The sequence below is a fragment of the Mus musculus genome, chromosome 5 (genome assembly GCF_000001635.26).
Source record: "Mus musculus strain C57BL/6J chromosome 5, GRCm38.p6 C57BL/6J".
Taxonomy (NCBI): Eukaryota; Metazoa; Chordata; class Mammalia; order Rodentia; family Muridae; genus Mus; species Mus musculus.
Window position 1 is genome coordinate 13876941 of NC_000071.6, and position 13552 is coordinate 13890492.

Consider the following 13552-nt stretch of genomic DNA (forward strand, 5'->3'; position numbering starts at 1 on the left):
ATGATGGTGCTATTGGTGGTAGTGGTGGTTATGGTGGTGGTGGTGGTGGTGGTGGTGGTGGTGGTGGTGTGTGTGTGTGTGTGTGTATGTATGTGTGTCTGTTTTACTTCTTTTTTTTTTCCTGCTCTGAATTAATTTCCTGTGTTTTCTTGGATATAGTCAACCTTCTTGAGTTGGAGTTTTTCTTCTAAAATCTTTGTAATGCTGTATTTGCAAATACCATATTTGAAAATACCATATGAACTGGACTTAAAAAATGAACCAAGAAGGGACGATTTGAAGCATATTGTTATAGACGGCAGTAACGTTGCCATCACCCATGGTCTGAAAAAGTTCTTTAGCTGACGAGGCATAGAGCTTGCAGTTGAATATTTTTGGAAGCTCGGCAACAGAAACATCACTGTGTTTGTCCCACAGTGGAGAACAAGTCTGGATCCTAATGCCACAGAACAGCACTTCTTAAGCCAGCTCCAGGACCTTGGGATATTAGCTTTAACTCCTGCCCGGAAGGTCTTAGGGCAAAGAATTGCTTCTCATGAAGACAGGTTCTTGCTTCACTTAGCAGACAAGACTGAGGGTATAATTGTAACAAATGATAACTTGAGAGAGTTTGTGACAGAGTCGGTGTCCTGGAGAGAAATTAGTAAAACAAGACTGCTTCCGTACACTTTCGTGGGGGACATATTTATGGTTCCTGATGACCCTCTGGGAAGAAATGGACCTCGGCATGATGAATTTTTTCAAAAGGAGACCTTTCTTAGAGACATGCATCCAAGAATCAACGCCCAACCAAGTGTGGACACATCTGGCCCTGGCTTCCGGAGCCACAACACCCAGGGAGTCAACACGAGCCACGAGGCTCCACCCTGGACCCATAGAGCAGCTTCCAACCCTTGGCTTCCTCAGCAGCCTCATTCCACATCCATGGCCACCTTTCCAAGAATGCAGCAGAACCTTTCTGAGCTGGCCCAGAGATATTCTGCAGAGACAAGCGAGCTGAGGGAGGTGTTGCTGAACATCTTCCCTGACTCTGAGCAAAAAACGGAAGATAGACCAGATTCTGGCAGCTCATCCCTACCTAAAAGACCTGAATTCCTTCTCTGCCCTGGTGTTGGACTATAGGTGGCCTGAGAGTCCAGTGACAATGGGGACAATAGGCAGGATGGGGGAGCTGTCAGCTGTGGGAGATGCCATAACGTGGACAAGCCCAGAGTGAAGATTGGTGTGTTAGAGAACAAAAGGGAAGGGGATGTTTGGTGTGTACAACATGAGATGCTCAATCAACAATAAGGGGAGGTGAGTACTGCAAGAAACTGACTGAAGGATGCTGACTAACTCAAGTCCAAACTTAAGGTTGCTACATCCACTCCAGTAGTGACAGGCATGACAGGCCAAAAGCCTGGATGCAGTCCTGAGGCAAAGAGTTTCACGGAAACTTAGTCTCCTGGAACTGTGGCATTCCATAGCACGTATGCTCCAATTTTGTCCTTGAGAATGGATCTGTGTGCTTCCTTTCAGTATTGTTTTGTTATAGGTGCCTCCAAGCAAAGACTTGCCAAATACCTAAGCAAAAGTGAACTTTGCTTCCTGACCTTCACCAATGCCCTAGGTAGTCCTTGAGCTGACCCTGGGCTTGGAATTCAGTAAGGCTGTTGCCTATTCAGTGACATTCAGAATTACCTCTAGTATTGTAAGAGAGATAGTGAAAGAAATCAGGCTTTACTATCTACTACATACAGTTAGAAATCTCAGGGCAAGCTTAGCAACGTAAGTTTAGAATTCTTATTATAGTTATGTAGGGCAGACTATATTACTTATTAGTAGAAAGTCCCCCCACACTATCACTTAGAATAAAAGCCAAGTCACTCCCATATACAGGAATTTACAATGGTTTAGGAAGTAGATCAGGCTGTGGTTTTAGAGTATTGCATTATTCATGAGATGGTTAGCTAGAGCGGAACTCCCTCCCTAATTATAACCATGACTTGGGTGTGAAAGCCCTTGCCCTAGGAGTGTAAACACCTCACACCTGGCTTCTAAGACTAGAGCTGACCTTAGATAGAGCTGACTTTGTCTCAGTTGTTTTATTGCCCAGTTCCTGCCAGTCTTTATGTTTGCATTCCTCTGTTTTGTGTAAGAGTCATTAAGCATCCGGTAACCTCATTTGTACCTTGCCATGTGTCACCTAACTTCCCTATTTTCTTCTGTATAAAAAGTTTGGAGAGGCAGAAGCCGAAGGAAGGTCTAAAGAATCACCTACAAGACTTTGGAAAGAGCTATGCAGTCCAAACGGGAGTGTGAGCAATGGTGTGAGAGGGTAAATCCAGAGAACAAGGCAGCCTTGGAGGCGTGGGTAAGGGAGACTGGCATCCGCCTGGCGCAGGTCAATGGGCAAAGGAAGTATGAAGGGCCACCCCCAGGCTGGGTGGGCAGCCCACCACCATAAGGGTCCGAGGTGTATATCGGACGACTTCTGCAGGACGTGTACATGCACCAGCTAATACCACTCTTCCAGCGCGAGGGGTGCCTCTATGAGTTCTGCCTAATGATGACCTTAAGTGGTTTGAACCGCGGCTTTGCCTATGCGTGCTACAGCTCGCAGCGCGGTGCCCAGGCCGCCATTGCCACGCTGCACAACCACCAGCTGCGGCCTTCTTGCCAGCTCCTGGTGTGCCAAAGCACAAGGAGTGCGAGAAGTGCGAGCTAACGGTGGACCGGCTGCCTCTTAGCTTAAACTGCTGAGCTTACTGCTCGCCCTGAAACCGTCCGGTCCCTGCCTGCAGGAGATGCTGCTGCTGCTACCCAGCCCTGGGTCTGTGCCCTCTCTGATTGCACTGCTCAAGTTCAGTACGTACCGAGCTGCTGCCATGGCCAAAAGGGCCGTGGTAGAAGGTCAGTCACGCCTCTGTGGAGAGCAGGTGGCTGTGGAGTGGCTCAAGACAGACCTAAAGCAGCACTTCCGCCAGCAACTTGCAGGTCCCTCACTGTGGTTCCTCAGGCCAGATGTCAGCCAACTAACCCAGACCAGGAAGAAGCTAGGGTCCCAAGGGGCTCGGGCTGCCCTGCAACTACTGTGTCAACGGATGAAGCTAGGCAGCCCAGTGTTCCTGATCAAGTGTTTAGGAACAGGGCCTGCTGGCTGGCATCACTTCTGGTACCAGGTCGTGATCCCTGGGCATCCAGTGCCTTTCAGGGCCTCATTTGGGTTGTGCTGGCCTCTGATTGGCAGGATGGGAGGTAGCCAAGGATGCTGTGTCAGCAAAGCTGCTGGAGGCACTGCGTGAACCTAGGACGAGCTTGTGGTCTCCTGGGGCTGAAGCAGGTACTATGGTTAAGCAGTGACCCCTTCTTTCTACAGGCACCCTTAAATGGGTTAAGCAGAGCCTGTGCAATTTCTCTTGCTCGGCTTGCAGCTTTTGTGAACTTGGGCTGATTGGCAACATGAAGTCACCTGAGACAGGTGGCCAGGAAATTCCTGTGGAGGACATGTGATGTTTGGAGAAATATAAATAGAACTTGAGTGTGAGGAGCGGGTGTGGCGGCAGTCCCAAAGGCGCCAGGGACTGCAGCTAAGTCGTATGACTTGCACCTGACTTCCTCATATAAGCCACAAACATCTTGAGAGCTGCACAGGTGTACCAGGATACCGGTGAATCCATTTTGATGGAGATATGCCCCTGCTGCCCTGATTAGCTGAAGCTGCATGCCTGGTGAGGTGGCGTGGCCTGCTGTGCCTGGATGGGAACTGAGAGTATTTAAGAGTGAGAGGCCCAGGGTTCGGGGGAGCTATAAACAAGGGAGATATAAACAAGGGAGATATAAACAAGAAAGATATAAACAAGAAGAAACAGGACTGAATAAACGTGTGCAGAAGGATCCTGTTGCAGCGTCGTTCTTCCTGGCCAGTTGGAAGAGCGCAAGACTTGAGGGACAGTGACAGAGGCTGAGCTAGGCTTGCCTATAGTGTTTGATGTGCAGTGCTTGTGGATCTTGAGTCTTCTTTGATGATCTTCCATTCCCTGAGAGAGGCTCAGAGGACAATTTGCACCTTGTGTTATTCTTTGTCCCTCCTGCTGATGCATGCCTAGGCTGAGGGGTGGCTGTCTCTGCTAGGTAGTGCCACTGCTGCTGATTTCTGTTTCTTATCCTGACATTCCACATTGGACCACTTTTATTGTATTTGTGAAGTGTTTGCTAGTGGATCCAGCTGCTGGGCTTACCTGTGACCTGAACTGCAAATTTCCAAACAACAGAGACAAGGATTGCTGTAAAGAACTTTACAGTGTGCTTACAGACAGAAGACTTGGAGGACCGCCCTCTGAGAGTGACAACAAGCAGCTTAAAGAGTCATATACAGATACTTTCACCCTACCAATGGACAGAATCCGGGGACCCCAGTGGTTATAGTAGAAAAAAGCCAGAAGAAGCTGAGGAGGATGGCAACCCCACAGGAAGATCAACAGTCACAACTAACCTGGACCCTCAAGATCTCTCAGTCACTGAGCCACCAACTAGATAGGAAACACCTCTTAATATGAGGCCCCCAACACCTATACTTCAGAGGACTGCCTGATCTGGCACCAGTGAGAGAAGATACAGCTAACCCTTAGCAGATATGAGGCCAAAGGAACTGAGTAGGTCTGGTGGACTAGGGGTTGGAGTTGAGCGTGTGCTCTTGGAGATGGGCTGTGGACGGAGATGCTATGGGACGAGGAACAGTCAGCATAGACCGGATGGTGGGGGATAATGACTGGACTGTAATCTTTAAAGTGTATTAAAAAACTTGAACCTTTCTAAACTGGCCCACTTCCCCATTATTCTTTCTTTTCCACTCCCTCTGGTGTGTGGTGGGCTACAAGGGAAGATAAAGAGTTTAAAAAATATCGTTAAGAGTAAAATTTTTTCAAACTATAATTATCTTTTAATATTTGGAACCCCAGTAAGAGTTGAATCTACGTCTTAGAATGCTATTTAATGAGAATGTTTTCATCTTTGTGCATTTATTTCTTTATTTTGTAAGGTTATAATGTAATATATTTTCTTAATGTATTCAGTTGTCATTGTGTTGGTAGATCCTTTCCTCCTGATCCTCTCTGTCCCATCACTTAGATTGAACTCCTTTTTGCTGTTGTTTTCTGACAACAGGATTTTCTCCTAAGTGTTCATATCACATGTATTCCCCTGCCTTCAACAACTTTGATTAGGAAAATCTACTCTATTGCATATCACAGCAATTCTTCTAGTTTTGATGAATTAAATATGTTTGTTCCATTGAGGAGTGGCACTACTAGGGTTTGAGGTCTTCCTGGAGGAGCAGAAGTCTTGTTAGAGGCAGTCTGTCACTGTTGAGGTGGTCTCATATGTACGCTCAAATTTGGCCAGTGTGATTCAGACTCTTTTCCTGGCTGCCAGCAGAATGGAGTAACTTCCTTTCTAGTTTGGATCAAGAAGCAGAAATCTGGACTCCTCTGGCATCTAGTATGCCTACAGGATGCCTTGCTTCCTACTGAGAATGGAATGAACCTCTGAAACTTTAGGCCAGCCCCAATTAAATCTTTGCCTTGGTAAGAATTGCCATGGTCACTGGGTCTCTTCACAGCAGTAAACTCAAAGGAAGACTCAAGCAGCAGCTCATTCAGAGAGATGCAGACCCAGAGCCAAACACTGGATAGAGCTTGGGACTCTTTTGGAAGAGTAGACAGAATAACTTTTTGCCTTAAAGGAGATAGGAACTCCACAGGGAGACCATCAAAATCAACTTACCTGGACAATTGGGGGTCTGAGAGACTGAACCACCAAGCAAAAAGTAATACAGGACTTGGCCTAGATATCACCTAATATATGAAGCAGATATGCAGTTTGGCCTTAAAACTTATTCCCAAACAACTGAAGACAGTGCTTTCCCAAGTCTGTTGCCTACATCGGATATGTTTGCTAGCTGGCCTGCCTTGTCTGGCCTCAGTGGGAGAGGAAGAGCCAAGCCTCACATAGACTTGTTGTGTGAGGATGGGGGAATTCCAATGGGACGACCACCCACACAAAAGAGAAGGAGAGGGTGATGGGGTGAAGGATGGTGGGAGGGGGTGACCAGTAGAGAGCCATTGATTAGGTTATAAATAAATAAGTAGAAAAATAAATGAATAATAAATAAACTATCTAAACCACTAATATTCTGCCCTCTATCCACACTTACTCCCATCTCAATACATGTGTTATTCTTCAAGATACAGATATGATAACTTACAGTAAGTCTTCCTCTATCTTCATATGCCGTTTTGTGTTTGGTTTTTGTTTATTTGTTTCTTGGTTTTGTTGTGTTTTGGCATGATATAGAATCTCTGAGTAATTTAATGAATTTCCCTACTGGCTAATGATGTTAAATATTCCTAAAATATATTTGTTGGACAATAATGTTTTCTGTTTTTGAGAGTTGTCAGTTTTAAATTTTTGGCCAACTTATTGATTGACAGTTGAGGTTTAAGTTTTTTTTTTTAACTTTATAATCCTTCATATACTCTAAATCAGTAATAAGGATCACTATCCCTCTGGAATAATTTTGTGTCAAAATATATGTATTACAACCCATAGCATCAGCAAGCTTATGGTTATGAAGTATCAGTTAAATGAGTTTCATGGCTGTGGGGTCACTACAGCATGGGGAGTGGTATTAAAGTCTCTCCAAATTAGAAGTCTTGAGAAATACTGCTGTAGATATCACCACCTGTGTGAAGAGTAGCAGGTAATGAGTAGGTCCCAACCTTTCACTAGTTGGCTACTGTGTTGGGAATCTATTGGATATTGGATCTGAACTGATGCTGATTTCCTGAGATCCCAAGAAACACTGTGGCCCTCCAGTTAAGCTAGAGGTTTTTGGAAGCCACATGAATAACGGATGTTGTTTGATTCATCCTGTGGTTATTTCCCCATTTCCAGAATGTATACTCGAGATAAATACACATAGAAGTTGGAAGATCTCATATTGGTTCCAAGGCCAAGCTGAGTGGAGGCTCTTTTGCTCGGAAGTGTAAATGGAAGCCTTTAGAGGTGACTCCTCTGAGGAAATAATGACTCAAAAATTAGATTCTTCAAGGCCAATACCTAAACATGATAAAAGCAATCTACAGCAAACCAGTAGCCAACATCAAAGTAAATGGAGAGAAGCTGGAAGCAATCCCACTAAAATCAGGGACTAGACAAGGCTGCCCACTTTCTCCCTACCTTTTCAACATAGTACTTGAAGTATTAGCCAGAGCAATTCGACAACAAAAGGAGATCAAGGGGATACAAATTGGAAAAGAGGAAGTCAAAATATCACTTTTTGCAGATGATATGATAGTATATATAAGTGACCCTAAAAATTCCAACAGAGAACTCCTAAACCTGATAAACAGCTTCGGTGAAGTAGCTGGATATAAAATTAACTCAAACAAGTCAATGGCCTTTCTCTACACAAAGAATAAACAGGCTGAGAAAGAAATTAGGGAAACAACACCCTTCTCAATAGCCACAAATAATATAAAATATCTCGGCGTGACTCTAACGAAGGAAGTGAAAGATCTGTATGATAAAAACTTCAAGTCCCTGAAGAAAGAAATTAAAGAAGATCTCAGAAGATGGAAAGATCTCCCATGCTCATGGATTGGCAGGACCAACATTGTAAAAATGGCTATCTTGCCAAAAGCAATCTACAGATTCAATGCAATCCCCATTAAAATTCCAACTCAATTCTTCAACGAATTAGAAGGAGCAATTTGCAAATTCATCTGGAATAACAAAAAACCGAGGATAGCAAAAACTCTTCTCAAGGATAAAAGAACCTCTGGTGGAATCACCATGCCTGACCTAAAGCTTTACTACAGAGCAATTGTGATAAAAACTGCATGGTACTGGTATAGAGACAGACAAGTGGACCAATGGAATAGAATTGAAGACCCAGAAATGAACCCACACACCTATGGTCACTTGATCTTCGACAAGGGAGCCAAAACCATCCAGTGGAAGAAAGACAGCATTTTCAACAATTGGTGCTGGCACAACTGGTTGTTATCATGTAGAAGAATGCGAATCGATCCATACTTATCTCCTTGTACTAAGGTCAAATCTAAGTGGATCAAGGAACTTCACATAAAACCAGAGACACTGAAACTTATAGAGGAGAAAGTGGGGAAAAGCCTTGAAGATATGGGCACAGGGGAAAAATTCCTGAACAGAACAGCAATGGCTTGTGCTGTAAGATCGAGAATTGACAAATGGGACCTAATGAAACTCCAAAGTTTCTGCAAGGCAAAAGACACTGTCTATAAGACAAAAAGACCACCAACAGACTGGGAAAGGATCTTTACCTATCCTAAATCAGATAGGGGACTAATATCCAACATATATAAAGAACTCAAGAAGGTGGACCTCAGAAAATCAAATAACCCCCTTAAAAAATGGGGCTCAGAACTGAACAAAGAATTCTCACCTGAGGAATACCGAATGGCAGAGAAGCACCTGAAAAAATGTTCAACATCCTTAATCATCAGGGAAATGCAAATCAAAACAACCCTGAGATTCCACCTCACACCAGTGAGAATGGCTAAGATCAAAAATTCAGGTGACAGCAGATGCTGGCGAGGATGTGGAGAAAGAGGAACACTCCTCCATTGTTGGTGGGATTGCAGGCTTGTACAACCACTCTGGAAATCAGTCTGGCGGTTCCTCAGAAAATTGGACATAGTACTACCGGAGGATCCAGCAATACCTCTCCTGGGCATATATCCAGAAGAAGCCCCAACTGGTAAGAAGGACACATGCTCCACTATGTTCATAGCAGCCTTATTTATAATAGCCAGAAACTGGAAAGAACCCAGATGACCCTCAACAGAGGAATGGATACAGAAAATGTGGTACATCTACACAATGGAGTACTACTCAGCTATTAAAAAGAATGAATTTATGAAATTCCTAGCCAAATGGATGGACCTGGAGAGCATCATCCTGAGTGAGGTAACACAATCACAAAGGAACTCACACAATATGTACTCACTGATAAGTGGATACTAGCCCAAAACCTAGGATACCCACGATATAAGATACAATTTCCTAAACACATGAAACTCAAGAAAAATGAAGACTGAAGTGTGGACACTATGCCCCTCCTTAGAAGTGGGAACAAAACACCCATGGAAGGAGTTACAGAAACAAAGTATGGAGCTGAGATGAAAGGATGGACCATGTAGAGACTGCCATATCCAGGGATCCATCCCATAATCAGCTTCCAAATGCTGACACCATTGCATACACTAGCAAGATTTTACTGAAAGGACCCAGATGTAGCTGTCTCTTGTGAGACTATGCCGGGGCCTAGCAAACACAGAAGTGGATGCTCACAGTCAGCTAATGGATGGATCACAGGGCTCCCAATGGAGGAGCTAGAGAAAGTACCCAAGGAGCTAAAGGGATCTTCAACCCTATAGGTGGAACAACATTATGAACTAACCAGTACCCCTGAGCTCTTGACTCTAGCTGCATATGTATCAAAAGATGGCCTAGTCGGCCATCACTGGAAAGAGAGGCCCATTGGACACGCAGACTTTGTGTGCCCCGGTACAGGGGAACGCCAGGGCCAAAGGGGGGGAGTGGGTGGGTAGGGGAGTGGGGGTGGGTGGGTAAGGGGGACTTTTGGTATAGCATTGGAAATGTAAATGAGCTAAATACCTAATAAAAAAAAAATGAAAAAAAAAAAATTAGATTCTATTCCAGGAGGAATTGCAAAGATAGTGGCATCATCAAAGATTTGAAAGATGCAGGGCTTGTAGTTCCAACCATATTTCCCTTTATTTCTCCTATCTGGCATGTACAAAAGACAGAAAGATCTTGGAGAATGATATTGGCTACCAAAAACTAAATAAGATAGTATTTCCAATTATAGCTATTGTACAAATATAGTATTCTCACTTGGCCACTTAACACATCTCCTTAGACATAGTATGTAGCTACTAATCAAGTAAATGCCCTTTTCTCATTAGGGCATTTATCTGCTCCTAAGAAAAACTGGAAGCATTTATAGTATTGCCTAAAGGAAATGTTAACTCTCCTGCCCTGTGTCATAACTTAATTTAAAGGGATCTTGTTTGTCTCTTCCACAAATATTACACTGTTGCACTATACCTATAGTATTATGCTGCTTGGACCAAGTGAGCAGAAGTAAGGAGCTCTTTGGACTTATTGGTAACACATGCATATCAGAGAATGGGAAGTGAACTGACTGATTTTATGTGTCTACTTGACACAAGCTGGAGTTATCACAGAGAAAGATGTTACAGTTTAGGAAATGCCTCCATGAGATCCAGCTGCAAGGCATTTTCTCAATTATTGATCAATGGGAGATGACCAATTATGGGTGGTGCCACCCCTGGGCTGGTAGTCTTGGGTTCTACAAGAAAGCAAGTTGAACAAGCCAGGGGACACAAGCCAATAAGTAACATCCCTCCATGGCCTCTGCATCAGCTCCTGCTTCCTGACCTGCTTGAGTTCCAGTCCTGACTTCCTTTAGTGATGACAAAAATGTGGAAATTTAAGTTAAATTAAATTAAATTTAAAAGTTCCACATTTAAATTTAAATGTGAAAAACCTTTTCCTCCCCCAACTTACTTTTTGGTCATGATGTTTGTGCAGGAATAGAAACCCTAAACAATATTCAATTACTGTCTACTGCAGTGAAAATTCAATCATGTGTCATGTTGGACATACAGAGGTTTTCCTTCTATGGTGAAGGATAAGTTATTGTACCTGGCCTCTCCCACCATAAAGGATGAAGTATACTGATTAGGGAATCTATTTAGATTTTGGAGCCTGCATATTCCTTACTTGGGTTTGTTACTCCAGCCCATACACCAAGTGATTTAGAAAGCTGATAGCTTTCTAAAATTTCCTTCAACAGATCCAAGCTGATGTGAATGCTGCTCTACTACTTGAAACATATGATCTAGCTGATCTAGCTGACCTAGTCGTACTTGAGGTAGAAGTGTCAGACAGGGATGCCATTGGAGCCTTTTGAAGGCCTCTATAGATCAATCTCAGAAGAGACCTTTGGGATTGTGGAGCAAGACTATAACAACTGTTCTCTTTTCAAACATGACTCTGGGCCTGTTATTGGGTCATAGGGGAACCTGAACATTTGACAATAGCCTATCAATTTAACATGCAAATTGAAATGAACATCATATGCTGGGAGGTATCACACCAACAAAGTCATGAAGTAGAAGTGGCAAAAAAAAACCAAAAAAACAAAAAACCAATCTATTAACAAATGGTAGTGGTCTATATACATTTGGGCCCAAGTAGGTCCTGAATACACAAAGAAGCTACATGAAGAAATTGCCCAAATGTCTCTATTTTTTATTCCTGTTACAGTGCAGTTGCTGCCAAATATGTACCCATAGCCTCATGGGGTGATCCCTATATGTTGACTGAGAAAAATACTACCACCAAGTTTATTGATGTTTCTGCATTTTATGCAGGCAGAACCTAAAAGTGGACAGCTGCAGCATTAAAACCCCTCTCTGGGACAAAACTGAAAGGTACTGGTGAAAGGATATCTTCAGTCAGTAGAACTTAGGGTATGACACATGGTATGACACATGGTATGACACATGGTATGACACATGGTATTAGAGGTTGGAAGAAGAGAGCAGCTGATATATGAATGGTTAGTGACTCATGGGACTTGGAAAGACACTGATTGGGAAGGAGGTGAAGGAGGCATCAGGGTAAAAATATGTGGATAAATATCTCCAAATGGGCAAAGGATGTGAGGATATTTGTGTCAAATGTAAATGCTCATCAGAAGGTGACTTCAAGTGAGGAGGGTTTCAGTCTTTAAGTGGATAACTCTTTCTGTGTATATGCAGCCTCTTTCCTCAGACATCCCTGTCATTGCTCAGTGGGTACATAATCAAAGTGGCCATGGTGGCAGACATGGGGGTAATTTATGTATGTTTTCATCCACATGAACTTTCATTCACCTAGGCTGACCTGGGCATAGCTGAAGCTGAATGTCAGGTATGCTAATAGCAGAATCCAACACCCAACCCCAAATATGGTCCATTCTTGGGATTGGCCAGCCCCCAATCTGTGGGCAGGTTAACTATGTTGGACCATGTTCTCTGTGGTAAGGAAATATTTTGTTCATTATGGAGTAGATGCTTATTCCACACATACATTTCTGCCTAAACCATCATCCATATATTTACAGAAATCTTATTCACCATCATGGTATTACACAAAGTATTGTTTCCGACTAAGGAATTCATTTCACAGCCATATTCCCCATAGCTGGACTGATAGAAAAATGGAATGACTTTTTGAAGAGACAGTTAGAATGCCAATTAGGTGGCATCAGCAAGGATGTCTGCATCAAGGTTCTTTAGAAGTCAGTATGTGGGTTGAATCAGCCTTCGATGTCTGCTAGAGTTTCTCTTATAGCCATAATTCATGAGTCCAGGAATCAAGGAGTGGCAAAAGAAATATTTCCACTCACCCTTAATCTTAGTGACCCACAGGTAAGTTTTTCCTTCCTGAACCGAAGAAGACAGTAAGATCTGTTGTTCTAGAAGCTTTGCTTCCAGAGGAGGGAAGTGTTCCTGCCATGAACCACAATGAACATTCCATTGAACTTGAAGCTCAAACTTCTGCCTGGTCATTTTGGGCTTCTAAGGATTTTAAATTAACAGGCTAATGAAGGAATAACAATGTTAGCAGGGTAACAGATCCAGATTACCATGGTGAAATTATATTGCCTCTCCACAATGGAGGTAAAGATTGAGTCTGAAGGTAGAAGATTCTTAAGCACACATCTTAGTAGTATCATGCCTGTGATTAAAGTCAATCAGAAACTACATCTGCCTAATCTAAGCAGGAATTCAAAGAGCACAGACCCGTTATGAATAAAGGTATGGGTCAATCCTTTAGGAAAGGATATGATAGTGGAGAGTGGTAGAGATACAGAATGAGCAGTCAAGTGAGGTAGTTATAAATATCACCGAAGACCACATGACCAGTTGCAGGAATGAGGATTACAATTGACATGAGTGCTGCTGTAGATTTGAAGAGATATTTTATGTTCTCTGAATTTCTCTTAGATCAGTTAAAATATGGCTACCATATTTAAGTTTGAGATACTAAAATGATGTTTCCTAAAGACATTAAACTACTCTAAATTCACAAAGTGTTTGTGGGTTTGTTGGAGTCCGCCAAAAGACCCTCACTCACAAAGACCACAGAAATCACCATTGCTGCAAAGCACAAGAGTTTTTTTTTTTTTTTTTTTTTTTTAAATTGGTACAACATGTTGGGGACCCTCCTAAGCACACAGGCAAGAGGAGAGACCCAGAATAAACAAAGAACACACTTTTTATACCTTGTAAGGGGCAGATTTAGGCAACAAGTTAGCTGGCTTATTCTAATTGGTGTAGCAAGTAACCTTTTCAGGCATTGGTTGATTTGTATAGGGTGACTGTTTTAGTCAGGGTTTCTATTCCTGCACAAACACCATGACCAAGAAGCAAGT

At 43.0% G+C, this 13552-nt stretch overlaps 2 pseudogenes; both read left to right on the forward strand.

The window, feature by feature from the left end:
- Positions 1–201: 201 nt before the first annotated feature.
- Gm35702 lies at positions 202–1216 on the forward strand (annotated as a pseudogene).
- Dnd1-ps (DND microRNA-mediated repression inhibitor 1, pseudogene) lies at positions 2231–3390 on the forward strand (annotated as a pseudogene).